Here is a 15,828-nt window from a genome sequence, read left to right on the forward strand (position 1 = left end):
TTTCCACCCAGTTGATGCATTCCTGTTGAGAATGAAGAAGAATAAGAGAGATCTTTTGAAGAGGAAAATAATTTTGTCACGTAGATCTTCTATTTTGCTGTAATTCATTAATTGCTCCATTCGAATTAACAATGGAAAAACTCTTGTTTGTTGTAAGATCACTGAAGGAATTAAGGTTGGTCATAAGTTTGGAGAGTTTGCTTGTACACAGAAACAAAGACCTTTATACACTCAATGTTGCCACAGATGACCAAAAATCAATTCATATATATATATATATATATGATTAATGTCCATGCTTTACTGTAAAGGCTCTTGGTTTTCAGAAACTCAAGAAATGATCCAAAACCATTTAGGAAATCTAAAAGAATACGGCAAAAGATACCGTGCGCGAAGTTAAAACTGGAAGAATACAGGGTCATTGCACCATATATATATAATGGTTTATGAGTGCCACATTAAGTCGATGGATTTCAACATTAACCACCATGCATTTACAATCGCCATTTCAGTAAGCATCCTGCATTGAATTTCAATACATACAACAACTGATTGAGGGGTCAAGGTTTGTGCTAATCATTGTACCTATGGGCTGTAGATCATGAGGATGATCACCAAGCTTGAATTTTCAGCTATCCTGCAAGCCTGCCCTCTTATTTGATGAGAGGTCATTAAGAAATAATACATTCTTCCATTTCATTTTAACTTGAGATACATGATAGTGATTATACAAATTAAGTAGCATTCCTTTTCATTAAGAAAAGGGTTAGATTTATAAAAAGAATTCATAAAAATAAACACATAATAGACTGATATAACTTGATGTGAATTGTTAAATTTATTTTACAATAAAAATTACTTTAAAATGTAGCATATTACATTATGTCACACCAATTTATAAATTTATTTTTATACAAAGTTTTTAGATGAAATATTTATATTTTTTTAACATTTGCGTACTCAATCAAATTGATGATTCGTTCACAACTCTATGGCAGGCTTTGACTTAAATCATATTAAAATTTGACTTACATAATCTGTTCAAAAGTGAATGGACAAAATTAGAAGATTTATAGAAGGGCAGTTCTACGGAAACCGAAGGTCTACCGATAGAATTGACCGATTATTATTAAATTACTATTTTTTTTTTTTTGTTTTTGTTTTTAAACATTCAAAAATTATTTCTTAATATTTAATAATAAATAAATAAAAATGCACTTATCGGTGAAAATGCTCGGTAGACCGATGAAAAATGTTTTCACTTAAATCAATCATATCAATTTATTTTACAGGAAAAATGTCTTTTTTCCAGCAATTTTATATTTGACGGAAATAAAATCGCTGCAAAAAACCTTTATTTTCGGCGATTTTAATGTCATCGCAAAGTTTTTACATCAAAGTTTGAAATTGTTTTTTACAACAATTTTTTACCTTTTACGACGACTATAATTCGCCCTAACAATCAAAAATACAAAAAAGACCATTTTCCGGCAATGTAAATTTAGTCGTAAAAACTCAATTTTAATCACTTAGCGCCAAAACGCCTTATACCCACTTTTTTCCCTCCCCTCTCTCTCTTTCCCCCAGTTCTGTTCTGCATCTCTCCCTCAATCTATACTCTTCACGCCTCCATGCAGCTGCTACTGCACGTCGCCGTCGACCCACCATCCACCTCCACCATCGCCGGCCAACCCAGCCAAGCCCCTCCCTCACGGATTCTCTCTCTCCCGCAGATCTCCCTCTTTCTTCACCCTCGAAGTCGTTTCTCTCTTGGGTTCCCAGTGACGCCGCATCACCTCCAGCTACCGGCATAGCTACCCAACGGTCCCCAACCCCTCCACAAGCTCTCCCTATCTCTCAGCGTCGATCTGCTCTCCCCCGCAAGGATCTCGCTCAAGCGCCTCGTACAAGCCCTGCGCCACCTTCCTCCACGACAAAGCACCACCGCAAGTCAGCCCTCTACACGGCCGCAATGCCACCCCATGCTCCACCACCTCCCCTTCAACGCCATAAGCCAACCCAGAACAGAGTAACCCTCTCCTTTTGTTTACCAACATATAGGAAATTAGCTTTTATCTCCAATTAAGCGAAATTCTTAGTGCCTTGATGGTGGGTTTGGTAGATAGTTGTGAACATAACTCATAAATCTAGCAGCTATTTTGGTTTCTCGGATGTTTATACTCACTGTTAGATTCATTTTCCTATTTATATATTTTTTGTTTTTCCCTGATTTCGAATTATTGGTATACCAAAATACTTGCCAGCTGGTCTACTTCTATCAGCATCCATCGATCACCTTGTGAAATTCTTGTACTTGATTAGGCAAGAATATGGTTCGTAATTTTTATGGGGTTTTATTTCTTTAACTTTGATTGAGTGTCATGACATGTGGAATCTTTGCTAACAGCCTAATTTAAAATTTAGTGTGTAATTTTTGTGCCTTTAGCAACTATATTAGCTTCATTATTTTGTTTATAGAGTTTTTATCTCATTTAGAATGTAAATGACAAATACTCTGATTATGTATTACTTATTCAAAATGAAATATTTCCTACTTTTGTATTGATACTTGAAACACTCTTATATTGATCTGTCACATTTTAACATAAATACTCAATGAAATTATGATGCTTGCTTGCAATTTTTCCTATTTTATTATTATTCGTGAATGGTGTGGTAGATATCACATTGGTATATTGCATTCCTGAAACAAAAATTCTGAAGTTTCTTGTTGATACTTTTTAATAATTAGTCTTCCTTTGCAGCAAGTTCATTGTGGATGTATTGTTTCGATTCACACATTTAGTTTCTTGGATCGGGGAGGGATTGAATGCATGAAGTGTGCAAGGAAAAGTGTCCTTTGGGTACATATATATTTTTCTTCCTTTATGATTTTTTTTTCATTAGCTGTTTGTAGTGCCACATTTTGTATACTGTACAATTTGTTGTCTTGGTGTTTTTGCTAATATATCATTATTATGACTATCAACTCACTAAAAATTATAAGCTTTTTGTTTGCTACTACATCTTTTTTCAAATATTTTTACCAGCTTTAATTTTCATTTTGTGATCCACCAACATGCAATTTACTCTTCTTTTTTTTTTAAAAAAAAAAGTTCAGAAGTTTTCTCTATGTAAAATGAAGGTAAGGCAGCATTTGGTTGTACTTCCTTAAATGATTCTTTTTAAAACACGTTGTTTTGTTAGGGCAGAAACAAGGCAGGCTTGCACTGATTTCTGAAAGTTTTTTGAGCTGGGGCTTGTGAATGATTGCTTGTGAAGTATAACCAAATGTGGCCTTTATAATGAGTCAATGATTTTACATATTTAAGTTTCTATGTTGCTTGTTGGCAGTTCCTCAGTGTAGAATCTTATATATATAAATATATATATAGCTCTGGAACTAAGTCCTATTATACAAAATCAAAGACAACGCATGCAGTTAATGTTCAATGGATACGAGTTCTTCAGTGTCCTTTACTTCAATGGCAACTGCAGTGTGTGCCTATTAAGAATCGTGCGGCAAACTATTTGCTTTGAGGAACTGTTTTAGGTTGTAATGTGGTTTTTCATTATTCTTAAGCATCCTAGAACAAATCGATGCGCTGTGCTAAGCAAAGTTTCTTGTTGGCTGAAATTAGTTGTGCAATAGCATTCTCTAGTATTGTCCATAGTTTTGGTGAGTGAAGTTTTGAGTAATTGTTTGTATGTATTTGGTATGTTTTTCATGTGGGCATTTCACTTGTTGACGGCAGTCATACATAATGGTTATTAGATAGAGAAATCCCATAAACTACCATGAATCTTGTCAGTTGGCAGTAGGTGAATAGATTGGTCCATGGTAGTTTATCCTCTAGTAGTTTTCTCCATAGCAATTGCATATCATATCGCTTGCTTCCTTCCTTGCTTGATACAAATAGATTACTGAAAATCTTTCTACTTCTTTATTCTACATAACAAGATAGCTTATCTATGAATTTTATGTTTTTTTAAGAGGCTTTTAATTCCTATTGGAATGTTGATGTTACAGTAAGGAGAATGTTGTGATGAAAACTGCAAAGTTAAGAGATAAGTAAGAAGTTCTAGACAGACAACAACATGCTAATACTAAAGTTCAAAAGAATCTGGAAGACAATCTTCAACAGCTTATAAATCGAGATGACAGGTATGTGGTTTGTTGGTGTACTTGTTTGGTTGATGCTTTCTTAAAGACACAACCTTTTCCCTTTTAATATATTCATTTGATTAGTATATTCTTTTTAGCCTATGGCTTGTATATCTTTTGCCATCTTCTTCTGTGTGTTCCATAGATTTGAAAATGTACTTTTTGAAATGAATAGAAAAGGAAACGATAATTCAATTTTACTTATTTTCTATCATTTGTTTTGTAATGAATTTACTATTTGATAATGTTATATGTGGCTAATGAGATCATGGTATTCGTTGAAGTTTTCCTTCATTTGGTTTCCCTGTTTTATGCTGTTATGAATCAAGTCTTTTCATTCAATTCCTTTCTACTGAATTTTTTATGTGCATAAATGTTTGCAATGGATCTTTTGATGATTTATAATTATGATGTATTATTGCAGTTCTCTTCCCTTGGTTCTTTGGATGAGAAATTGTTGGCTGAGTTGGCTTCCTCCATGTCATCGGTTATTGTTGGGTTAGTTTCACTAGTTTCTGCTCCTATCATTGATTGAGCTCCTGGATGAGAAGTGGCTGGCAAAATAATTTAGATGATGTCATTGTTCACTGTGAGTATGAAATATGTCATTGTTCAAACTCATTGTTCACTTCTAGCTACTTTTTGTATTGAATTCAGACGTGTTGCCAATTATGGTGCAGTTTTTGCGTGCTTATTTTTTAAGTTTTAATATACTTCTAATTTGTTAAAGTTCAACATGTGTTTTTAGGCCAACTCCTCCTTCACAGGCTATAATGGCAGTGAGTAATACATTTGACCTACCCTGGACTGGCTTTGGGTGAGAGCTCCTGCAACTTAACGAATTTTCAATACAATTACTATATTTCCCATGGCTTCTTACAAAATTTGTCTTTGATATTGTATATTGCAATTGCAGTTAGCATGTAATGGTCTTAGCTACAGAGGTTTAGATCAATAGGTCTTGTAGAGCATACTAATTCTAAAAGCAGGATCACACATGGGGATTAGGGTAAATACTAAATAGTGTATATTGGAAAGAACAGCTATCAAGCATAATGCTTTCTGTGGTTAGTTAATTACCTATATATTGTAAAACACAGTAGTTGCCAATTTTGGCCATATTAGTAGCTCATACTTTGGATTTTTTTTGAGTAAGTAAAAAGAATAATAGTGTAATCCATCATAGTCTAAGCTAATATTGTGAAGCCTGACTTGGATGTGTATAATATTTTTCTGTATTCTGTTTTGTGCAGTTTTTTTTTTTAATTTTCTGGAACACATTTTCCAGTAAGTAAAATTTGCCGGAAATATTTTTTTGTCGCATAAATATATTTGCGGCGACTTAATTTAAATCGCTGGAAAAATAATGAGTTATTTGCGGCGATTTATTAAGCTTTGCGACGATACATTCGCCGGAAATAACTTTTCTCAGCGATTTTAATGGTAAAAGAGAAGCCCATTTCCGTCGATTTTTTAGACATTTGCGGCAGAAAAAAATCGTCTGAAATAGTATCTTTTTGTGACGATTTTTGCCTATCGTTGAAATTGATCAAAAGTGGCGCTTTAATTTCGTCAAACATGTAGCAATTTCAAAATTTGCGAAAATGATCAAATACAGCGATTATGAGAGTATTTACGACAATTTTGAACCCTAGAAAAGGTCTGATTTCTTGTAAATGGTATATCTATTAGAATTAACTTCAAAATATATCCTCAGAAATTAAAAATATTTTATATGTTGACCTAAATTAGGCCGGGTAAGTGTTAAAGTACTAACTAAAGCATTAAATTTATCATTTTTCATTAGCAGCAAGTTTTGAAAAAAAATCCATTTGCAAGTTGATAATTTATTAACACACCTAGCATACCAAAAATATAACAGAATTATTGTTTAAAATTAAATTATTTTAATAATTGAAAAAATGCCACGGAAGGTAATAGAGTCAATACAATTTTGAGCACTGAAAAATGCCTGACTTCTCTGTTGTTTCTTAATTAGTTTAATTTGTCGAATTCCCTTGTACGCTTCCTCTAGTGATTCTACAGCTAGCCCCAGGGGTTCACATGCTAAATTAAACTTGATCGTGTGCATGTGTATTGAGGAGCCTTGCACGTATATTGCCCCTTGCACATATATATTATATAGCACTTGGTTAAAAAATTAATAAAAAGGCATATTTTATTTGGTTAAAAAAAAAAAATTGGATCTGATTTTTCTCCACGAAATGGACTGTTATAATATATTCATACAAATTTTAGTACTTTAAAAAAGCCACCACGTAACATTCTAATTAAAAGTTATGTGCATTTATTTTCTCCCTGTTATCTAAATGATCTTCTTAGGTTGTACGTAAAGGAAAACGTTTTCAATCAAGATAAAATAAAACAAAAAGAGTATGAGCTTAAAGGATTGGAAAAGAAAGCTGATACCGTATTTAACATTGATTCTTGCTTAAAAGTTTCAAGAATGTTCTTCATGAGATGGAGTTTTATATGTGTTCCGAGTAATTTTGTGAAATCTATGACAAGAGGGTTTCTTACAAAAAAAGAAAGAAATCTATGTTTTTATATGGGTTAATTACACTTTGTCCTCTCGAACTTTTACTCAATTCACAATGTGCTTCTGAAACTACTAATTGCATCAAAGTAAACTCTCGAACTTTCAAAACTTCACAATCCTCCATTCTGTCTACCAGTAGCGTTAAATCTAACGAAAATTCACTATAAATATATAATTTTTATCTAATTTATTATTATTAACCATATAAAATATAAAATAATATATGCTATCAATTAATAATAAATCATTAATCATTAACCATATATAAAATTATTTTATACCTAAGTTGCAAGTAAGTATGAATAATTTATATACACAATGAAATTATTTGATATTCATTAACCATATATAAATTAATAAAAAAATTATTTAATGATTAATGATTTTTTATGAATTGATAGCATATATTATTTTATATTTTATATAGTCAATGATAATAAATTAGATGAAAATTACATCTTTACAGTGAATGTTATGTACATGAGCAGCATGTGCAGTGAATTTTTGTTAGATTTAACGTTGCTGGTAGACGGAATGGGAGGATTGGAAAGTTTTGAAAGTTCGAGGATCCACTTTGATGCAATTATTAGTTTCGGAGACACATTGTAAATTTAGTAAAAGTTCGAATGGATAAAATATAATTAACCCTTTTTATATTTTGGTTCTTTCATGACTTTGACAGGAGGGTTTTTACAAAAATGAAATCTATGTTTTGTGAAAGGAGAAGGGCTTGGCTCTCATATTTAGGTTTTCCATTTCATGACTTCGACAGTAGGGATTCTTAACCAAAAAAAAAAAAAAAAACCTCATGAAATCTCTATATGGTTTCGGAAAGGAAGAAGAAACACAGAAGAAACAAAGATCCAAGTAGATCCAAATCCAACCCACTAACTCATCGAAGATTTTTAGCACAAATCAAACAGTGGAGCCAACCAATCGCACCCTAACAAGATGTTTAGCACAAAATAAAAAGTGCCTACATTGAACATATGTTTAGCATATCGGATTACGCCCAAAGAATAATGCGGTAGTTGTAGCACAGATTTAAAGTGTCGATTCCACAGAGAGACAAATTAAAAGAATTGTAGAAGGAACAAAGAAACTAAAGAAATAGATTAAATGATTAATGGACAACAAAGATTAAATTTAAATACAAATTAAAGTGAAGCAAAGTGACTAACGGAAAAAGTACTCAAGTTTGACAAATAGTAAAGTGTCGGGAATCCCTTGCACAAATATGATATTTTAATTATTCTTAATTCATTGAATAACTCAATTGAGAACTCAATTCTCAAAGTTCTCAATCAGAATGTATAGATTTATAAACAAGATTAAACCAAATGTAACCCGATGAAAAATTATTCACCACTTTTAAAATACGTAAATTATTATCACTATTGATAAAATCCAACGATGACAATATATTCAGGAAGCGATATTGTAGTAAATAATTAAATCAATATAGATAAATGATTGATCTAAACATAATCAAAAATCTAATCCATTCAATAGAAAAAGCATGACTTAATCCATAAACAGGATAAATTCTATGATTATTTGGAGAAGAAAACCTCAACAATGAATTGAGAATGATAAAACATAAGAGTTTTAGTAATTGAAAATCAAATACATAAATCAAAAATAAATTAAAAATACCATCTAATGTGTAAGTTCATCCCTAACCCTACTTGAGAATTTATTTACCTATAAATATAATGGACAACAAAAATCTCAAGAGAAAACAAGAGCAAACGGTGGCAATGGAAATTAATTTCAGATCTTCCTCCTTCAAACTGTCTCCCTCCCCTCTTCTGAACTCTCCAATTTCGTGCTAATGATATGTTTAAATAGGGTAGGAAAAAAACCTTAATGTCCTCATATTCCCGCCCACAAAATCGCTTAAAGTTTAGGACTCAACTTAGCAGCCTCGTATGGGCTTCAGCAATTTGAATTTGGAAATTCTTAATAGAGACAACTTTGTAACCCTTTAAGATAACTTTTCCAACGTATCAAGAATAGTATCAATCTGATATTTGAACAGAAATTAATGATTAAAATACTAAAGTCTGTCCATTCTGTCTCCTAGCGCATTTTGGACTCTAATCCGAATTACTCTCAAACCCTGTCATTATCCTTATTTGAAGAGTCCTATACTCGTTGAAAGTTCTTAAGTTGTTCCAAAGTTTTGCCCACTTGAAAGTCTTTTGAATTTGAATAGGTTTGGACTTACTCTTTTATAGACTCTGAAATTAAACATAAAAATATACTTAGAAGTATACCAAAGTAAATAGAAACTCAATTCAAGAATACACATTAATTTCAATGATTTCTATTAATATTTTAGCATTTTAGTCCAATAATAAGGTATTTAGAGTGCACTTGCGTACACTCATCAATATCCAAGCAGATGTTTAGGAACTGTTCTTACCTTAGAGGTGGGTGTGGGGGCGGCCCGAGGCTCTGAGAGGTGGGAGACAGAGTACAGGCGACATGAGAGGCGCACGACATGAGGTGAGGTGAGGTGAGGGGAGGCGTAAGGAGCAGAGAGGTGAAGAATCTGAGTGAGGAGTGAGGCAACAGTGAGAGAAGGGGGGGTGTCTGATAGTGAAGAGATAACAACTAGGGTTAGGGATTTTGGTTTTTATGTTTCTAAGGGTATAAATGTGATTTTGAGTAAATTTTTTAACGGGTCAAAATGGGTTGTCCTGTTAGTGATCCATTAAGCAATCGTGTCTGAACTGATCAACCTGTTTTGACCCGAATTCATTAAGTCTAAACTCAAACTTGCTTTTATCTTGTCGTGTTCATATTAGATTAACAGATTGTGTCATATATTGCCACCCATACCGCGTCACATGGCCAACAAAACCCACCAGCAACCAACAGAGCAGTCCTCACGTTACCCAGCCCTTTTACGTCGCTCCTTGTATAACAATGCCACGAGATAATCACAAACACCGCCCAGCCCATGGAAAAACCGTGAACCTTCACTCAATTGTCGCCTCAACGAAGCCGATCACCACCATGGGCACCAAGAGGACCAACGTGGATACAGTCCAAGACGCAAACTGTGTCACGTTCCGTAACCACCACTACACCACGTCGAGCTGCCACCTCTTTCTTATGCATTGTCCAGTAAGCACCTCGACCAATTGCTCTCTCATGCAACGACCACCGCATGGGTTGCCTGTCCACATCCAGCAATGCATCAATATCACTCGGTTATGCCCCTGTTTCAAGCAACAAAAGCAGAGCAATCATTTCCTCCCACAGTCACCATGAACTACCTAGTCTTTACGTCGCTTTCGCAACTGCCACCTTGCACCACCCTCACACCTCCACCCCATGCACCTCCAGACCGCCACAACCCCCGTAAACGGCCACCACCCACTCAACCTTCTATATTTCCTCCACCATAGTGCCACTGCTACACAGCCCATGTAGTAGGGGTGCTACCCGCATGGTGCGGGGCGGGGGCACCCCCTCCCCGCCCCCCGCCCCGCACCATACGGGTGTTGGGGGATTTTCCCCCGGCCCCCGCCCCGGTGCCGGGGGGCGGGGGAAAAACCCCCATCCGCCCCGCCCCCGGCCATTATGTTAAAAAAAAAAAATTTTGGTCTAAAAATATTTTTTTAGACCAAAATTATAATATAATTTAAATAATAAATTAAAATTTATAAATATAAAAAAAATTTAAACTCATTAGAGTTAGATTTTGGATTGATTTGGCCTCCTAGGCCAAAGCAATCCAATGACTTGAATATAATTTTAAGTCTTTTATAAATTGTGTATATTTATATACAATATATTTATTTAATATATATAAATAAATAAAAATTTTAATGTGGGGCGGGGGCGGGGCCCCACTGCCCACCCCTACCATGTAGACGCCTCCAGCCTCAATCCTTGAGCCACTAGCTGCACCACCCAATTTCTTCCCCCAACTGGCCTTATTAGGGGTGTAAACTCAAATCGAAAAATCGGTCCGGACCGGACCGAACTAGACCGGTTTTGAACCGGTCCGGTCCGGAACCGGTTTTTAAAATGTAAAAACCGGCCGGTTCCGGTTTTGGGATTTTTTGGCCCGGACCGGACCGGTTGATTAAAAAAAATAAAAAATAATATTTTTATATATAAGTTTTATACAAAATATTTTATATATATTAAATATTAATATATAAAAGTTTTATATATAATGTATAATTATAAATTTTTATGTGAAATTTTATATATAATATATATATTCATATATGAAATAATTTCTTATTATAATTTATAAATTATTACATAAAATGTTAATACTAAATCACTAAAAGTTTATAACTAATACTAATATATAACTTATAACTATACCAATAGTCTAATATTAATACTATTATATAGTCTAATATATTAATAAAAGTATAAAACAATTTTTTTTAAATCAATTTTTTTTTTTATAAACAAATTTTTAATGACAAATTGTGAAACTTATATTTTAAAAAAATCGAAAAATCGGACCGGACCGGACTGGAAACCGGTAAAACCAGAAGTACCGGTTTAGAAGGGTAACCGGTGCGTAATCGGTTTTGAAAAATACAAAACCAATACATACCGGTTGGGTCCTAGATTTTATCCAAAACCGGACCGGACCGGACCGATTACACCCCTAGGCCTTATGTCCCTCTCTCTCTCTCCCTTTCACAGCATCCATCACGTTTTCTATCTCCCTCTCTTACGTTTCTTTTCTCTCTAGCTCAATGTGACTCTATCTCAAGGTCTCAATTAACCTCTTTCTCTCCCACTTAGCACTAAGGGTATAAGAAAAAACTGAAAAGTCGGTTGAACCAGACCAAACCGGTGGGTTTGGTCCAGTTTGTAATTGGTCTAGTGCGGTACCTTTCTTAAAAACGAAAACCGATCCTAAACCGATACAGTACCGATTTTCATATTTTTAAAACCGATTTAAACCAAACCGGACCGGTACATAGATATTTTTAATTTTTTTATATTATTATATATATTATATGCTACATTACTAATTACTATAACATGAAATTCTAATCTTATTATTCCAGTCTATTAATCTTATAACATAAAATTAATATATTAGTATAATTAGACATTAATTATACTATTTTAATTTTATTATTCAAGTTTATTAATCTCACTAACAAGTTAGACACTACTTATATTATACTATTATAATTAAACATTAAACAATTAGTAATTGTTAATAATAAATACTAAATTCTCACAATTAAGTTTAGTATTAAAAAAATTATAATATTAAACATACATATTGTCACACGTGTAAATAGTAAACCGGAAAACCGGACTAGACCAGACCGAAACCGAAAAAACTAAAAGTTTTTATTTTGGTAATGAATTGGTCTGTATCGGTTCTTAAATTTTCGAAACCGGTATACCGGTTTGGGTACAAAATTTCTCCAAACCCGGACTGAACCAGACCGGTTACACCTCTACTCAGTACGCTTCTCTCTACCTACCTCTCGGTTTCTCTCACTTATTCTCTCTCACTCTCTCACGTTATTTAGTTCCTTCTCTCAATTATGGGCTGGTATGTATATTAGGTTATGGGCTACATAATTTGAAATGGACCATGGGCTTGCAGTTATTCTTTACAGGTTTATTGGAGAATATGGATTTATGAGAATTCGGGCCCACAAAAGATTAAACTATTTTAGGGTTAAGATGAGAATTCCAGATTTTTAAGAAAAATAGGTTATTTTAGTATTTTAGGTTTTAATTACAAAGTACAAATTTAATTAAAAATGCATGTAAATTACATGTTTATTTTATAGGTGATCGACTATGTGCCAGAAATATTGGATAAGCATTATAAGGTAAGTAGCTTGATCGTAAATTAGAATTAGCATATGTTAGCTAGTTACATATATTATTATTCAAGCCAATTCTTTGGAAACCAATGTTTATGTACCACGCATGTCAAGATATCTGCAAGCACGCCATTCATCATAATTCATAACCATTACACATATTATAGTTATGTATATATTATGCACTCCATGTATCTCACGTTACTTAAGACACGCAAGTTTTCATAAGATCAAGTGTAAGGTAAAAATTAGATTAGTTAGATGGTCATTTAGATGCATGGTACCAATGCGGACAGGGTGGATGTGCAAGCCACGAACTAAAGCGTGGTTCACCATAGTATTTTATCAGATCAGTGATTCCCCTTTTGGCCATATGATGAGGGACTGGTGCACAACCTTGCACACAGGGTTAAACATGTTGGTCAGTCAGCCAGCAAGATAAGTCAGAACAATCAGATAATTCAGATTAGTCAGAAAAACTAGTTAATTCAAACAAATCATGCATGTCATAGCGTACGTATGAACAATCATGATTTTAAATTATTAGCATGAACTATTTTATGAAAAAAAAATCTTGTTAAGTATGTTTATGTTATGATGGATTTTTTACCGAGTCATTGTAAAAGCCTGCCAAAAATTTAATGGATAAATTTCTTTAGGATTTAGGAACCTCGTGAAAACCACGAAAGTTTTCACAAATCAATCAATCGTGTATGTTTTAGTTTGTTAGTATAGTCAGTTTTACCACTCACTATGATTCCAGAAACGTGATTTTATTTATTTGAGATATTAAGGAGTGTGAGGATGAGAAATGGTCTAAGCCATTAGACTTATATGAATATTTAAGATTTTATGGCGCAATAAAATGTTTTTTAGTTTTCAGAACAACAATTGTTCGAAATCGAGTTTTGATTTATTCCAAACACTTTAGAGTCAAATTTTGATAAACGATTTGCACTTGAGGTTAGTATGATTATTTAGGATTTTAAAGTGCAAAGTTTATTGTTCACTTTTTCGAAGTGAATAGTAGACTCGATGTTAGCACTCATATTGGTATTTTCAAGATCACAGTGTGGAATGTCCAAATTAGGTTAAGAAAGTTTTATTTGAACACATGACAAGATCTTAGCCACACTTAGTGAATAGTATTGGACACTTGGCACCAAGAGGAACCATAAGATGGAAATATGAAGGAAATCAAGTTTTGTGATTATGCCATCTAAGCCAAACATTATTCCATTCGACCATTGAATTTGTGCCAAACCAAAGAGGGTTTCAACCCTACTGAAATCCTAAATATTTGGAATCCAATTGAAACCCTAAATGATGGCCCATTCAGCTAAGGCTCATTAAGGCCCATGAAATTGCACTACCAATGCAAGGCTTGTAGAGGAAGTTTCCATCTGCCATGGGTGTCCTTTCACTGCCCAAGTTATCCCCAAATAGTGGTTGATGGAAAGGCCAAATGTCAGCTCACCACCACTTTTCACATGGAAGCTTCCTTGGCTAGAAAACATGTGTTGTAGCACATGGTATTACCCACATTTTGGCTGACAAAACCACCACCAAGTGGTCACTCTCACACCCCCTCTCAGCACCTCCTGCTCTATTAAAGTTGTCCATAGCTTCCACTTCATCCTTTGATCATTTTCCATTCACTTTCTTGGAGAAGACCCAAGAGGTGATTTCTGACAGCTTTTCTAGCCTTTTTTCTGGAATTTTTCGAAACTATTGTAAGTGTTTTCTCACAAAGTTACCTTCACATAAGTTGTTCCACTTTGAGTCTAATTTCTGTTGGTATATTTTGTGTAACTTTTTATGGTCTTTGGATGGTGAAAAGCCTGTTTAAGTATGAAGAGGTCATTCTGGGCGATAGTCTGGCCAGTGTGTGATATTTTGATGTTTTTGACTAATTTATTGGCAAGTTCTTGGTCTTATCTTTTTACGGTTTATATTTAACATGCTATCATACAAGTTTGGTGAAGCTTTGTTGTATGTTATAAGTGTTTTTATGAGATTTTTGTAAAGATCTAAAAAATTGAAAACTGGGAATATGAAAACAGATTCTGTTTTGAATAAGCTTAGGTCTTTTGTTGTAGAAGCATACACGAATGGCTTTGATATTCACATACGATGTTTTCAAGACTTTTATCTACATTTTAGAATGTTATTTTAAGGATTTATGGTGTTGATTTTAAAGATAAGAAGTTTTATGCATGGAAAGTTCCAAATAGGCCTTGTATATGAGGTTCTCGGGTAGATCTATGTTTTGATGCAAGTTTCGTCATGGGATCTTAGGTTTGAGGCTTAAATCTACTCTAGGAATTGATTATTAAGAATATAATGTTGTTCATTTATGATTTATTTCATAAAAGGCTTCGGATATAATGGTTTGATCAAAACCAAACCACATAGCTTTCGGTTTTAGTGAAAGGGTGAAAACCGAATGTGTTATGTTAGATTTTGTGACTTTTTGTGCTTCAAATTTAGTTCATGTTCAGTTCATGTTCAGTTTCATGTTTCGTTCATGTTTAGTTTCACATTCAATTCATGTTCAGTTTCACGTTCAGTTTAGTTCACGTTCAATTTCAATTCATATTATTTCACGTTCAACTTCATGTCATGCTTTATTTCATGTCAGTTTAGTTCATTTCATGTCAGTTCAAGTCATGTTAGCTCATGTCATATTATTTTTCAAATCACTTCAAGCTTACTCATATTCACGTTTTGCATTCATGTTTTTAGTGTCATGCATGCATCTTTAAACCGTTAGTTTAAGTTATTTGTTAACTTGCTGAAATTTATAATTAAATATCACTTGGTAGTCCCAACTATCATTCCCCTGTAGTGGTAGATTATGTGCCAGGATCGAGAAATGCTACAAAGGATCAATTGGAGGAAGTCGATTAGGTAGCAAAGACGCTATGCGGAGCTTATTGCTACGATGCTTCATTTATTGATAGGATCTTGGCTTGAGTTGCACGAGCTACTCAAAGTTTCAGCCTAATAGTTATCTTAGTCTTTGCATGTGCTTAGGGAGATCTGTCTCTAGTACTCTTATGGTTACAAATCTTTTGGACATACGATGTAACTTGAACGTCTATTATCTTTAGTTTATGAAATATGTTTGAATGTTTTGGGATATATCTTATTCAGTACATAGTATTGATCAAAGAAAAAAATTATCCGCTACAAATATTGCATATTGGTATGTGCATGCTAGGTATATTGCATCCTTAATTGTCATGAACGAGGGCAGGTAA

General features: G+C 33.8%; 1 long non-coding RNA gene across 2 annotated transcripts; it reads left to right on the forward strand.

Moving 5' to 3' along the window:
• The first annotated feature begins 1,587 nt into the window (after nt 1–1,587).
• On the forward strand, nt 1,588–5,264 carry LOC109012229. Of its 2 annotated transcripts, none has more exons than XR_004798492.1 (4): nt 1,588–2,029; nt 4,031–4,165; nt 4,590–4,754; nt 4,914–5,264. It is a non-coding gene; the product is annotated as an uncharacterized LOC109012229 (long non-coding RNA). The 2 variants fall into 2 exon arrangements; XR_004798493.1 differs by lacking the exon at nt 1,588–2,029 and adding an exon at nt 2,775–2,864.
• Nucleotides 5,265–15,828: the final 10,564 nt, after the last annotated feature.

Source organism: Juglans regia, chromosome 15 (genome assembly GCF_001411555.2).
Source record: "Juglans regia cultivar Chandler chromosome 15, Walnut 2.0, whole genome shotgun sequence".
NCBI lineage: Eukaryota > Viridiplantae > Streptophyta > Magnoliopsida > Fagales > Juglandaceae > Juglans > Juglans regia.